Source organism: Anticarsia gemmatalis, chromosome 27, assembly GCF_050436995.1.
Source record: "Anticarsia gemmatalis isolate Benzon Research Colony breed Stoneville strain chromosome 27, ilAntGemm2 primary, whole genome shotgun sequence".
NCBI lineage: Eukaryota > Metazoa > Arthropoda > Insecta > Lepidoptera > Erebidae > Anticarsia > Anticarsia gemmatalis.
Genome location: NC_134771.1, coordinates 2,313,348 through 2,328,889, shown reverse-complemented (window position 1 = coordinate 2,328,889; position 15,542 = coordinate 2,313,348). Strand labels below are relative to the sequence as shown.

General features: G+C 34.4%; 1 protein-coding gene across 21 annotated transcripts in view; it reads left to right on the top strand.

The window, feature by feature from the left end:
• tou (bromodomain adjacent to zinc finger domain 2B toutatis) overlaps window positions 1–15,542 on the top strand; it is a 120,145-nt gene that overhangs the window by 33,792 nt on the left and 70,811 nt on the right. For all 21 annotated transcript variants that reach the window (XM_076132285.1, XM_076132288.1, XM_076132293.1 and 18 more), the window contains exon 2: window positions 4,225–4,367. The gene's annotated coding sequence lies outside the window, so the exon portion shown is untranslated. The remainder of the gene's footprint in view (window positions 1–4,224; window positions 4,368–15,542) is intronic.

The window sequence follows — 15,542 nt, the reverse complement described above, 5'->3', positions numbered from 1 at the left end:
AATGTGTTTAAAGTAGAGAATTGATTGCGACGGTTTATCCCATACATTATGAAGTTAAAACAATATCAATTAGGTTCCAATGAAAGATGATTAACAATTGCATTGCATCTCAGTAATTCGTAATCCGCAGTATTAAAACAACCTTCAATAGTTCTTTGTTAAATTCATTGTCGATTCTGATGCGTGATTGAAACTATTCAAAATATACCTTTGTTACGTAATAACAAACAAAGAGTTATTCTATAAGTGTTAAATATTAGCGTCAAGTTTTAAAACAGCCAACGTACCTTTCCGAGAAGCGATCAAAACAGGGACAGTGTAGCTAAAGCATGATCCCGGGCAGGGCGTTACCCGGCATTAATCTGCACACAAGTAAACATTACCGGCATCTCAACGGCGAGTCGCCAAGAAGAAAGTATCTACACCTGTCCCCTTCCCTCCTATACACTGACCGCCGTGCGAGAGAGATAGCAGTCGAAGGGTCGGAATCAATACCACATGACAGCGGTGTTTTATTTCGTGGAGACATCTTTACTCATGTGTGTGTGCCGGACGATCCGATAGTGTATAGATTTTACCTAATGTTGCCTTTTCACATGTTAATTTTATAGTTTTAGGACGGTAGTCGTTCAAGTTGTGGGGGTTCTAACGCGTTGAAAGTTACGTTTTAAGTGTTAGTTTCAATGTTTGTTGGGGTCTAGACTTGATACAGTCGTATTCTAAGTTAAGTCGATATACAAAGTACTTTTAGTATAAAACCTGTTTGTTTTATGCCCGTTTCCTTTGTTGCGTTTGTTTTACTTAAATACAAAGTAATATTATGGATCTAAGTAAAATACTACTTGAATGTAAAAGTTCTGATACATGTTTTCTTTGTTGTATTTCTTATCGTCAATCAATGTCCAACTGAGGCAATGATCAAATAGAGCATCTAAACTAAAATCAAATTTTGAGTGTTTTAATAAGTTAAAAACCAACTTATTCGTAAAATTCAGACGTCTTTTCTTTTTTATTCTTTGTTTGAACTAATAAATCTTTATTCCACTTTCCTTCGAGTCCTTTTTTACTGAAACTCTCAGGCATGCAAAGTGATGACAATGTTTTTCTTACAGTTATAAAAAGTGATAATTATTTCTAATGCACTCAAGTCGTTGATGTGGTTCCTTGTGTTTGAAACAACGTCTCCGAAAAGAATTCAGTCTCTTTAGGATTTATTTTGTGGTAATAAATTAATAATACAACGTATCTTTCATTTGATACGTTGTATTGTATGCATGTATGTATGTATGTATGTATCAACTAGACCCATACAAAATTTCATTGAAATCTTAATGGTTTAGGCACAAGTAAAGACGGACCGACTGTCTCAATTTCAATAGCAGTAGAGACATAGACATTCGCATTTATAATATTAGTTATTTATTTATTAGTTCCCATAGGGGTAGGCAGAGACCAGAGAACGCCACTAAGTACGATCCTTACAAACTTCCTTTGCTTGATTCACATCCATACATCTTGTCATATCATTAGTTCTTTCTATTGCTAAATAAGTAATTAAACACCACAGAATACAAAATAACAAAACCATTTAACACATAACCATCTCATAACCGACCACTTCATAATGTTCTATAAAATCTGTACGAGGGTGGCTCCCCTAAGCTTCCCCTAGCCGTAGCCGCCAAATTATACCAAATGTTACCGCTTCTGATATACGGGTCTTCATTATTTAGGAGTTATTTATTTATTTTTAAGATCGATTTTTGATACCCATTTTTAAAAAAAAAATATTTTTTTTGGTTTAAGCGCTTCTGGTTAAATGGCCGTTAGCATATCCAGTAGAATATTGTCAGATTTTTAATCTTACTTTTGCTGTCACTTTTATATCTGTAAGCCTATAAAACTGCCCATAATTCTGTTGTGTTTCTTCCTTAACTTTCGATCATGAGATAATATTTTAGTTTGAGAAAAAAAATTGTCTTTGGGTCAAATAAAGTAAAAAAACTTACCTTATTTCTATTATTAGGTGAAACTTGTATAGCGCGGTCATTCTTTGTTGTAATCTAAAAATAAATAAATATACGAATAAAATCAATAACATTCATTTAATTACACTTACATCTTATTCCTTATATTTCAAAATATAATTAAAACTATACTAAAACATCGATTAACGTACCTACTCTTTTCCTAAAGTAAGTCACATAACCAAATACATGTGTAAAACGTCTCTGCCCATCTCTCAAACGAGATATCAAATCAAAATTCTATCCAAAAGCTTCACTTCAACATAGAAACGGGCGCCGCACTTAAAATTACTTAAAGTCCTAGAACAGAAAGAGATGCAGATAGGCTTTGTTGCGTGAGTGAGCGAGATGGAAGAGGAAAGCCCCAATAGGGGTTGTGAACAATAATTCGCTGTAGCCAGTATTAAAAGGGTGTTTGTTTTAAGTGTTATTTGTACGAATAAACGATTTTTCTGACCTTTGGTAGTAAATTTAGACTGTTTTGTATGATTGTTTTGTGGGAATTTGGTAGAAATATGGTAAATTTTGGGATAAGATGTTTGATAGTGTTATCCTCGGGGAAAATAAGCAAAATTGAGATATTATGGTAATAATATTCAAAAGATTTTTTATTAGTAACCTAAATTCATAATTAGGTATGTCTAAAAGGTAACATTGGTTCTGACCAATTGATAAAATTGTTTGCGATACTTATACAAAGAAACAAATAATAAAGTTTGTTGAGTAACTGTTTATTACTTTCGTCTAATCTCCTTAAAGACTGGACAGATTTTGATGAGATTCATAGAAGGATAGATAGTTGGTTATAAAATCAGATATCTTTCCTTCTTTAAAATATAAGCCGCTATATCTTTTTTCTAGTAGCGAGTGGACTAGACCAGCACTACTAGTTTTAAATAATAATAATGTCAAAGTTGTTCAAGACTGTAGTCATTTGTTCGAACTGAGTCTTAATTGACTACAACCGGAACTGACTATTTAGCGTAGAGACGCTGAACTGACATAATGGCACTGCGGCTACCCATCTTTGAAGTTGTTCTTATTGCTTCACATTCTAGTATTTATTTAGTAAGTGTACTTGTTAACCGGTCGTGTATGACAAGATGTATGGATGTGAATGAAGCAATACAAATTTGTAGGATCGATCGTAGCAAGTAATGTTCTTTGGAAAGAAAGAAGGAAAGAAATTTGGCTCTTCCTTTCTTCATGGGAATTTATTTATATTTTCAAATTATTTATGTTATTCACGGCATGTTGAAACCAATTATATGAAGATGTAGTTTTACAATAAATTACTTATAATTTTTTTGTAATGAAAATACTTGACGGAGCAACGTTATTTTGTATTTGCTGGTTTCATATACGGAGAGATTTCTGGGGGAAAAAGTCACTTAAGTCTTACTTCTTTATAAATTGTCTGTTTGTGTCGAAATATATGTTATAGTTTTAAAGTGGGACATATGTTGAGACAAACACAATATATGTCTTAAGTTCATGAACTTTGGTTCATATTATTATTTAAAAAACTAAGTACCTACGGATATTTTTAAGACACAAACGGATATGGCAGCATTTTTTCCTTCAAAAGAGTAAGAAGACTCATATTCTTTAAGCCTTTTATTACCTGCGTAAATTGTAAGTTCTGTTATATTTTATTTTTATACTAAGACGACGGAATCGATCAGAAATAACTCTTTCGTATGACTCAACCGTGAACCGTTTTCGTATGAAATCATCGTAATGCAATCTTGTATGCCTGAGAGACGTTCTTGAAGGCATGCAAAGTCCCCAACCCGCACTTGGCCAGCGTGGTGGACTCACGACCTAACCCTTCTCTCAATATGGGAGGAGACCCTTGCCCAGCAGTGGGACATTAATGGGTTACATTTATTTATCTATATATAATACTAATATTATAAAGCTAAAGAGTTTGTTTGTTTTTTTTGTTTGAACGCGATTATCTCAGGAATTACTGGTCCGATTTGAAAATTCAGTGTTAGATAGCCCATTTATCGAGGAAGGCTAAAGGCTATATATCATCACGTTACGACTAAAAGGAGCAGAGTAGCATTAAAAAATGTTACAAAAACGGGAAAAATTTTGACCCATTCTCTCTTATGTGTCTAACGAAGTTGCGCGATTCGGCTAATTTATTTTATAATACCACATACTTATATTTGTAAATCTTTTGTTTCAGATCTCCCTTGGATGTGAGGATGTGCTAAGTGCCACGTGTTAGTGCCAGTGTTATCATAGTGTGTTAGTGGAATGGAGTGACAATGTGTGCAACACGCCGGACGATGTGCCAGCCCCGGCTCTGAATGATAACTACCGCTGAGGGTAAGGGTCTTATTTCTATATAATTACTACCTATTTGGTTTTCTGTTTAAGTGTAAATCTTTCTCTGGAATATAATCTGTCTATCTGTAATTTTTTATCCAAATCGGTTCAGCCGTTTTGGTGTTAACGATGGACGAACAAACGAACACACATGTTGATCTTCTTTGTGTTTCGGTGATAATCATACGATGGAGAAGTATGTGTATTTCCTTATAAAATAAAGCTAGTTTATTGAGTATGGATTTTTGAGTTAGTAGTTAGATTTCAAAATTAGTTTATGCGTTTAGCCGTTTAGCCTCTAGAACCTCACAAACGTACATACAAACATTAACCTCCTTTGCGGTGTGCTCACTGTGCAGTCAGGTAGAAATATGACACATAAGTATTTATTCAAATTAATTTTAGAAAATAAAAACCATGCGTCAAAGTTAAAAAAAAGCTTTATTCGATATCCTTACTTCACTATAAAAGCCACCAGTTTATGTAATTTAGGACCAAAACCTTGACTTTGCCCTCATCAAAGAGTACTTAGTTTACTTACATTACTGCCATTGCCGAACCCGGGCTTCCTCGAAACCAAATGATTCATTTCCTCACTTACACAACTAGAACGCTATAAATAAATATTTTTTGTATAATTCCTAGATCAGATCATTGTCCAAAGAGGATATTAGTCATGGTTTATGAAATACTTGTTATATGTGCTGATGTACATGCTAGCTAAAAGACGCGGCTTTGCTCTTTCTTTATAAATAACTAGCTGACCCGCGCAACTTCGCTTGCGTCACATAAGAGAGAATAATTTTCCCCGATTTTGTAACATTTTTCGTTGCTACTCCGCTCCTATTGGTCGTAGCGTGATGATATATAGCCTAAAGCCTTCCTCGATAAATGGGCTATCTAAAACTGAAATAATTTTTCAAATCGGACTAGCAGTTCCTGAGATTAGCGCGTTCAAACAAACAAACAAACAAACAAACAAACAAACTCTTCAGCTTTATAATATTAGTATAGATAGTATAGATTAGTATAGATTTCTGATGTATAAAGTAGAAACTACTGATGACTGATCGACCAAATTGTATTTTTATAGAGAACTAGCTTTTACCTGCGACTTCGTCCGCCATTTTCCCTTGGGAATGCGTCATTTTCCCGGGGTAAAAAGTAGCCTATATCCTTTCTCGGGTATCAAAATATCTCCATACCAAGTTTCATGCAAATTGGTTCAGTAGTTTAGGAGTGATTGAGTAACAGACAGAGTTACAATCGCATTTTAATATTAGTATGGATTACGGTATATTACTAAAGGCGGCAATAATGTATTACTCTGTTCAATTTCAGCCTAAAAAAAAACTATAAAGACTGAAACTATAGATAAGTAGAAGTAATTCATAGTAACATACGTACGTCAGCAAAGATACAAAATGACGTACAGATAGATAGAATAGCCCCATATTTTGGTTTTTAATTTAAGAATTTATTCGAATGATTGGGCTGGAATACTTTAGGAGTATTTGAATATCCTACCTATCTTTGATATAGGCCTGTATACGTTACTAAAATAGGATATTAAAAACGGCTGATAGAAATATTTTTCGAAACATATCTTACAAGTACTACGTAATTTTGGGCAGACCTTCTAGTAACTTATTTAGATAAGTAAATACGTCGTGTATTTTCATGTGAACCATTATTTATCACTTTACATACCATTTTTACTTAACGCTCAATATCTTTGTGTAAACATGCCAAATACGCAAACGCAAATACAGGCAGCAAACAGGTATACAACAAATAGGTAATAATTCTAGAGTTCCATCTTTTTGACGTAAGATATTCTTTATAATATACTAGCTGTGCACCGGCGTTTCCTATTATAATAACTTTGTTCCAGTTAGCTTAAGCGTGATGTTAGATATACTATAAAATATTCATAAAAGTGGATCTTACATTTATTGTGTACTTACTAAACTTAGAAACAACTAGACATGTTTGGTATTTAAATATACCTACCTATAACCTACTAAACATCGAATGATAAATGCAAAGAATATTAAGTCTCCCCTGCGCCGAAAAGTCAGACATTCCCAGATAAATTCGTGTTAGCTTTAATTCCCGTATTCTATTATTTATAGGATTAAATATTATGTCAAAACATGCCTAAATGTCGTAAAAAAGAAAGCTTAATAAATCTATCAAAACATCTTCTAAACCCGGTCGAAACGCAAGAAGTTTTTACAGTTATGACCAAAAATTAAGCAGAACTCAACGGATGTATTAGTCAGTTCCGCAATGTTAAGTAACTACTTACGAATGTGTCACGGTAAATGTGCTCGTTTGCAACTTCCTTGTCGTTCTAGTGGAGGCAAATTGGTTAAAATGATATTCGGCAAGATGAAAAGTGAATGATAATGTCATTGTGTAGGTGAACTGGTGAAAATTACATAGAAAATGACAATATTAAGTTATTGGTATGCTTAATATTGTAATTGCAAAAATGTTAATTAGCTAAAAGATATTGATGTCATTTTACTTCTAGATATTTTAATTTTTTCTAGTCATAAGCGCGAAAAGAGTTTTCGGCATAAAAAGTGATAAAATTTTTATATTTGGTCCAGGTTATATTAGCCCAAAATTGAAATGCATTATGTGCTTGTACAGAAAACTAGAAACGCGGGGAAAGCCTTTGCGTAACTGTAGGACAATATAGGTACTTAAGCTAAAACAAAAAAGGGCTTTTCTTAGATAGACACCCTTTAAGCTTCAGTGAACGGAAATAAATTGTCATAAATTAAAAAGTCGGGCCCCGCTGTTGTCGACAGTTGCTAAGCTATGTCAAAGTCTTTCTAGCAACATGTAAGTACAGCCGAGACTCACGATCATGCAAAAGACAAAAAAATATGCAATTTTATGACTATTTCACACAATTCTGCTAATCCTATTATAGTGTAATACTTGAAGTTTACCGTCCATCCCGTCTCCCGGGTGGTCACTACGTGATTCTATTTCTAATCTCCATTACTTATGAATATGGTACATTGCCATGCAAATACTATGAAGCAGGGCGTCTGCTGACTATTTATTATTTATCGTATGGTTATTTATCGTATAGTGTCAAAGTTGTTCAAGCCAGAAGGTGTTTGACATGGCTTTGCGACTCGTCTGAATTAACAATAACTCAGACCAATTTTTGCGTGCTTCCCAAAGCACGGAGACACCTAAATCAATACCACTAAGTGGCTGTCAAATTTGTGGAACGTATGCTTATCCCACTAACTATTTACTGACTGGTGAACGCTACTATCCTGCTAACATTATAATGCTTGAGTTTGAATGTTTAAATAAATATTTATTTTGTTACTCAACCGCGCCAAAATTACTGTACGAATTTTGATAAAATTTGATTTAAATTACCACAACCACAAAATCACGGGCAGAAGTTACCTATGAACAAGGTACAGTCAGTTTAAAAAATATGTGTACACTATTTCAATGACCGTACATAGCTATGTAAATACCGTGACGGAGCCCCCGCCCTCTGATGACACGTAACGTCAATCTCCTGACTATTCACTTAGAATGTTTATTTAGCAGGTTTAGTCATTCAACTTTTGTTTCTACCAGCTCATTCGTCAGTCCTGGAATATCCTTTATACAGCGTTTTAGAGAGCCAGTTATCTTCATTTATTATTGATAATCTTTATATATATATAATTCTTCTGTAAGTGTGTATGTCACTGAACTTCTCTTAAACGACTGGACCGATTTCGATGAAATTTTTTGTGTGTGTTCAAGAGGATCTGAGAATGGTTTAGATTCACAATTTTGTCCGCTGGACAATGTTTTTTTATTTAATTTTTATGGCAAAACAACGTTTGCCGGGTCAGCTAGTTTTATATATTTCCACTTCCTGTATCAAATAGGTCACTTTCGGCTTAATAATCCAGCAGGTCACCGATGTTCCAAATTTTGTATATCTCCGTCAACCGCTAACTTTGCATACAAAGCTCTTTTCTGAGTTATTGGACTATAATGCTTATTAAATAATGTCCGAATAGCCCATTGAAATGTTAAACGATTTAGGCCTTAACTTGCGTCTTTTAGAGAATGCAAACCTAAATTCATTTTTTCAGTAGGCTACTCTGAAGTAATAAAAATCCTCATGATTTAATTTTCCTGGACCTAAATTATTTCAGTTTATTTTCATAGTAAATAGTCATTAAACCCTTCACCAATTTATCAATAAGTATAAAAAATTCATACATTTCGCTGAATTTCAAACACGTCCAAATCTAGCTCTACACAAAAATTTGTCCAAATTTCTCCGAATTACAAATAAATCCCAATTCAAGGTATTAATTCTCTATTATACGAAATAACACAAACAAATTCCGGGTATTGAACCGACACTACAAATTAACCACTGCGCTATACACATAATCCATCACAAGTTCCTAGTACTGGCCAAAATCGATAGAATGGCTACACTGAATATTACATAGCATGAACATTTTGCCTCGAAATACTAATAGACTGACATTCTAATATCGACTTTAATACTGAGAGAATAAGGTTTAAAATATATTCGGTTAGAAGTCAGGTGTAAAACTGTATTTGACAGAGCTTTGATGGAGAAATAATGTAGGGATATGAATAACTTTTGTACGATTATAGAATATGGTTTTGTATGTTTGTGTATGGGAAGGTGTAGCTACGGTTCGTTGCAAAAGTAGCTGTCTGATACGGTTTTTTAACTAGATTACTGAAGAATGATAAAATTTGGATATGGATAAAAACGTTTTGTAGTTAAGCGCTTTTTCTAAAACACACAGGTTCAAAAAAAGCTATTATAACTCAAACCCAAGGCAATAATATATTTAATTTTCAAAGTTATGTGTCTATTAGAACTCAGACTTAACTTGAAAACTGAAACATCCTGACAGTTAACAGAATGAAAAGTCTCTCATAGCTATTATATATCGTTGTAGACTTGAGACCTAAACCTCATTTCGAAAATACATTCTTGCATTATAATAGAATAGTAATGGGAACTTATTTAAGTCTCCACCCAGTCATTGATCAGTGTGATGTTTTCAAAGCCTAACCTCCCCTTAATTCCGGGGGCAAACCCTGGCAGTGAGTCAGTAATAGCATTCTGAATTTGTCTCGATGTTAGACTACTTTTTAACAAAAAATCTGGTTAGTATCTAAGGATTAATGTTTGTTACATTTTAATACTTATCCATTCACAAGTCGCTTATGACAAGATGTATGGAAGTATGAAAATGAAGGAGGTTGGTAAGGATCGTACCTAGTAGCGTTTTCTGCTCTCTGCCCACTTCTATGGGAAGAAGGTGTATCTATTGAAATAACTCCGCTCTTAAGACAAAGAGGCAAGTCAACAAGAGCCATTTAGCAACCAGTCCTGATAATACAGTACTTACGAAATTGTTCAACATATTACTATTGTCTTACTGTGTAAATTGTAAGCCTATCGTAAATACACAATGAGAACTAATCAAATATATACGTATATACCTAGGTAGATATTGTCGAGAGGTTTGTTTTATTTACTTTTGCTCTTAAGGTTAAATGCTAGTTGCTAAATACCTAGGTAAATGGGATAATACATAAAAATAATCAAGTTTGTATCAGCCTAGGTGATGTTTATTGGTACCTAGGGTAATTAAAATTGACAATCACTACCTTTGTCGAATATGAAATAAGATAAGAAGCGGTTTGGGATTTCTTTTGTTGAAAAACTATATTTGACTTAAATATTATATTCAATAACAATAATAATACAATTTCTTACGTTCTGTAATAACTGTATTTTAATGTTTTTCACGGTCACTTTTTAATTTAAATTTATCAGGACTAGCTAAACAAATATTTTGTGTAGGTCAGTGAAAATGAAAGTTAAAAAACAAAATAATTTTATAAATAATGCAACTATCATCTGTCACTAAAATTTAAATCATCTCAATCAGTACTGTAGTTAAGCCGAGAACTCAAAATAAAACAGACAAAATTGTATCCGCGTGGAAATCGAACTCGAGTGTTAACGACGTAGAAAAAAAATGCGTCACGGCCGCCATTAACACTTTAATGATAACATTACTAGTCATATTACACGATTTTCAAATTGTCATAATTGATTCTAGTTCTATAAGGTCCTATCGCCATTTTACCTACGAACAGCTACCACTAAAACTTTAACAAGAGCATTAGTTGTCACAATAAACAAATCGCCCGAAATGTTCTTAGGTTTAAAAGGTCCTATCGTCATTTTACCTACAAAGCAGCTACCACTGTTTTTTTGTCGTATGGTTAGTGGTCAACCTAGTGTCAAAGTTGTTCAAGCCGCCCGAGAGGCCTTTGACGTGGCTTAACGACTGTTATCTTAGTAGACAACAACCGGGACCGACTTTTAACCTGACCTGAGACCTACAGCTCGAATATCACTATGCGGTCACCCATCTATGTAATGACCGTGCCAATGGTTGCTTAACCCACAGATCGTTTACTTGTGAGCGCAACTGACAAAGCTAGCTACCACTAAACAAAGAGAAGTAAACTGTCCTCTCTTTCCCACGTATAAATCGTTTTCTAATTCTAACCAGCCGTTTACACGAGTGATCCGAGGTAAAAGCAGGCGGTAGACAATGAGAGGTCACTGAACTAGCGACCGGCGTGACCAGCCAGCGCTGTTATGTGTGGCGCAGATGTGCAACTAGGTACAATGTTAACTCTCCTTGATGATGTGTGACTATGATTTTAACCGACTTTTAAAAAAGGAGGAGGTCGTCAATCTGTTATTAGTGTTAGTAAACTCTTATTAAGGATGTATGACTATGATTTGAACCCACTTAAAAAAAGGATGAGGTGTTCAATACTCTCTTTTGTATATGCTTTTAAACCGATTTAAAAAAAGAGGAGATTCTTCTGTATATTTTTGCGTTATCTCATTTTTGACCTATTGCTAGGAAGGTCGATTTTAATGGTAAATTTTCATTTGAAAGGCTCATGTGGCCAAATTTAACTAAAAATAGACGATTCGTTTTGAGGTAGGTCATGTATCAGACTTGTAATAGGATTTTCAGCTCGATTTTTGTCTTAGAACGATATACTTTATGAATCACTAGCTGACCCGCGCAACTTCGCTTGCGTCACATAAGAGAGAATGGGTCAGAATTTTACACGTTTTTGTAACACTTTTTTACTGTTACTTTGCTCCTATTGGTCGTAGCGTGATGATATAAAATATCCTTTTTTTTCGCGAATAATATTCTTAAAATCATTTATATCACTACATAGTATAAAACAAAGTCGCCCATTTTGTCTGTAGTCCCTTCGTATGCATAAAACTTTAAAACTACGCAACGGATTTTGATGCGGTTTTCACTAATAGAAAGAGTATTTTCTCCGACAGGTTTTTATATATAATTGAAATACATTGAAACTATATTAGCTGAGTTATAGCGATTTATGTCCAAGAAGTCAGAAAAAAAATCTAATTGAAGATTGCATTTGTGCGTGCGCCGCTTATACCGTTGGATACAAGTAAGAACAATGTATAGCAAAAACATTGGTCTTTATTAGTTCTACAAAAAAGTCCGCGATGACATATATCCAGCTTTTTTATTTAAGTCACAAAAACTACTTTTCTGTATTAAAAAAACATTTAATTCGTTGGGTGATGTTTAACTGGTGATATAACCAATAATACATATATCCTTATCAAAATAAGTAAGTTCATCATCACGAGCATTTAATTTAGATTATTTTTGCAGTTTACAGTGTGTTATTTAGACATATAGTTTAGGAGATATCACGATATTAGTATTGCGGCACGGTACGGGCCGGCCGCGGCGGCGGGGGCATCGTCACTGTATTTGTCGAAGTAGCGGGATACACGCAAACGAAGTTGCGCGGGTCAGCTAGTCTCTTAATATAACGAAGTCGCGCTAAGGCATATCCGCCATTAAAACAGTTGCCATGACAACGGAGTTTTGTTAATTTAATGTCATTATTCGCGACTTTGTTCGCCACCTGAATTTTCCCGGGAAATGCGTCATTTTCCCGAGGTAAAAAGTAGCCTATGTCCTTTCTCGGGTATCAAAATATCTCTATACCAAATTTCATGCAAATTGGTTCAGTAGTTTAGGCGTGATTAAGTAGCAGACAGACAGACAGAGTTACTTTCGCATTTATAATATTAGTATGGATAAAATTATTTATAATACCCACATTACTTTGAAAAGTCTTTGTTGCCTTAGATTCGAACCCTCGATCACTTTCCTGGGAAGCGAATACTTAAACCACTCGGCTATCACTTTACCTTCAGGGTATAAGATACAATTATAATGGTTTCTTGGTTAATGTAAATCGTGTCTGAACAAATTTAATCATCTATTCACAAAACGTTTTCGACGTAAAGTCAATAAATCCATGTGTTAATTGACAGTCAAATAAAACAAGGTAACAAAAACGAATGTTTTTAACTGTTAGTACCAGAGGACGAGTTTATTGCTAATGGATATAGAAAATGTAAGGTTTTTGCTTGTAAATTGTGGTATATCATTGGTAAAGAGTTATAGAGTGATCGGTTCTTTACATCCATACTCCATACTAATATTATAAATGCGAAAGTAACTCTGTCTGTTTGTCTGTCTGTCTGTCTGCTACTCAATCACGCCTAAACTACTGAACCAATTTGCATGAAATTTGGTATAGAGATATTTTGATACCCGAGAAAGGACATAGGCTATATATCATCACGCTACGACCAAAAAGAGCAGAGTACCAGTACTTAATGTTACAAAAACGGGGAAAATTTTCACCCATTCTCTCTTATTGGACGCATGCGAAGTTGCGCGGGTCAGCTAGTACTTATATAATGCGAAAATCTGTTTGTCTGTTACGTTTTATCGGCTAAGCCGAGGCGCTGATTTTAGGAAGTTTCGCTTTGTTGTAAAGACCCAGGTTCAGACATAGGCTACTTTTCATAAGCCGAAATATCGACACAAGCGGCGCCTAAGCCACAAACTAAGTATTTAGGTACCTTCCTAGTTGACCATAAAGCAAATGTTTTACGAGATTAATGTAAGTTCAAGCTATTTCAAATATCTTTTTTTTTTTTCACAATTTGTAATTTTTTGACAGTTTCACACCAACAAAACAAAATGGTCATTAACCATAAGCTGAGTCAAATTTCTTTACATCTGAAATAAAGAAATACAAAATTATTTTTATGTTTTCTGGCTTCTGTATCAAAGTTTTTTTTATTTGCCAGTTCTGCATACAATTTCCTTTCCTTTGCCAGTTCCAGTACCATCAATCTTATTCTATAAATGGTGATCTCATTACGAATGTAAATAAAATAGGCGTTTGGAAAGTGATTGTATTGTCTGTCGATATTTACTGCGTTTTCTACCCAGACTGTTAAGAGGGTGTCGTGATTATAGGCCGTTATAGTAAATCGATCGACTACTTTAACTTAAGTTTAAGTTAATTTGATTGCTTTTCCCTCGTTAAAACTCATACAAAAAAACGCTACTGAATAGATAAACTACCGCTAAATGTACCTCTGTAACCGTTAGTGTGTTTTGATGGTAGCATGTGGTTTTAATTATAAAAGTTAAGTTTTTTAAAGTATAAAATTAATGTCGTATTCTAAAGTGTCTGCCTACTCCTATAGGTACACCTAAGTATTAAAATCATTAATTACATTTAAAAATCAATCTGATCGCATGTTTTCCAAAACATATTTTTACACCTACTGTCGTATTATATTTTAATGTACCTACCGTATAGGTATAATATTTGATTATAAGGCCCAATCCCAAGATACCTTATCAGATGGAATTTCGACAGGTCATCTATACTATACTATATACTATAATATTATGAAGCTGAAAAGTTTGTTTGTTTGTTTGAACGCGCTAATCTCAGAAACTACTGGTCCGATTTGAAAAATTATTTCAGTGTTAGATACCCCATTTATCTAGGAAGGCTATAAGCTATACATATAACATCACGCTACGACCAATAAGAGCAGAGCAGCAGTAAAAAATGTTACAAAAACGGGAAAAATGTTGACCCATTCTCTCTTATGTGACGCAAGCGAAGTTGCGCGGATCAGCTAGTTTTATACATTTGCTGTCATTATCTAACAGATAGCTTATCCAAAACTTATCCATAAGCCGTGAAACTATGTCTAACAGTTCTACACAATATCATAATCTTTGCTGTCACATTAGAAATGTTCTCGTATTGTACTAATGGCCACCAAATTCGGTTAGCATGAGTTTAGAGAGAAATTCCGACCAGTGGGTGTTTTGACGTGTTGTATTTGGTAAAGAGGCCCCTAAGTATGGCACCGATTAGCGATCGATAAAGTTGAACGACTTTTATATGAACGCGCACTAAGAATTGCTCTGTCGTGGCGACTTTTACAAACATACAAACAACGGACACAAAGTACAACCAAACTCGAAACAATTATTTGTGGATCGCACAAATAATTGTTGCGTGTGGGCATCGAACTCACGACCTCCCGACGCAATGGTATCAGTGTGGCGACCTTAACCACTGCGCCGCGGAGTCAGTCAAGATTTTTAGTCAATGCCTCTAGTGCAAAAGTATATGTAAAAATTGAGTTAACTATACCAAAATGTCCAGAAAAAAATGCTCTATCGATTCGTAAAAACAGATATTAATTATCTTTTAAAATGAGAAAGTTAGCAATGTGTAAAAGAGGTCAACTTACACTAAAAAATGTCCCAAAAGTGGACTTATATCACTCTAATTTCAAAACTCATTTTCTACATACAAATCGGACTTATACTCTTTTTCACTAGACGCACAGTATTTTCGTCGTTTTTGTAATGTTACCAATCTCTGCTTGTAACTCTGTGTGAATGATCCCTGATGATAGTGTCCTGTATGTTATCTGAAGTATTTTAACTTAATCCATAATGTCCCACTGCTGGGCAAAGGTCTCCTCCCGAAATGAGGAGAGGTTAGGCCTTGAGTCCACCACGCTGGCCAAGTGCGGGTTAAGAAAAAACATAGTTTAAACATAAGTTTAAATTGGTTCAGTGGTTTTCGCGTAAAAATGTGCCTACAAACTTTTAAGTACTTGTCTCATTCCCCATAAATTTTTTTTAATCT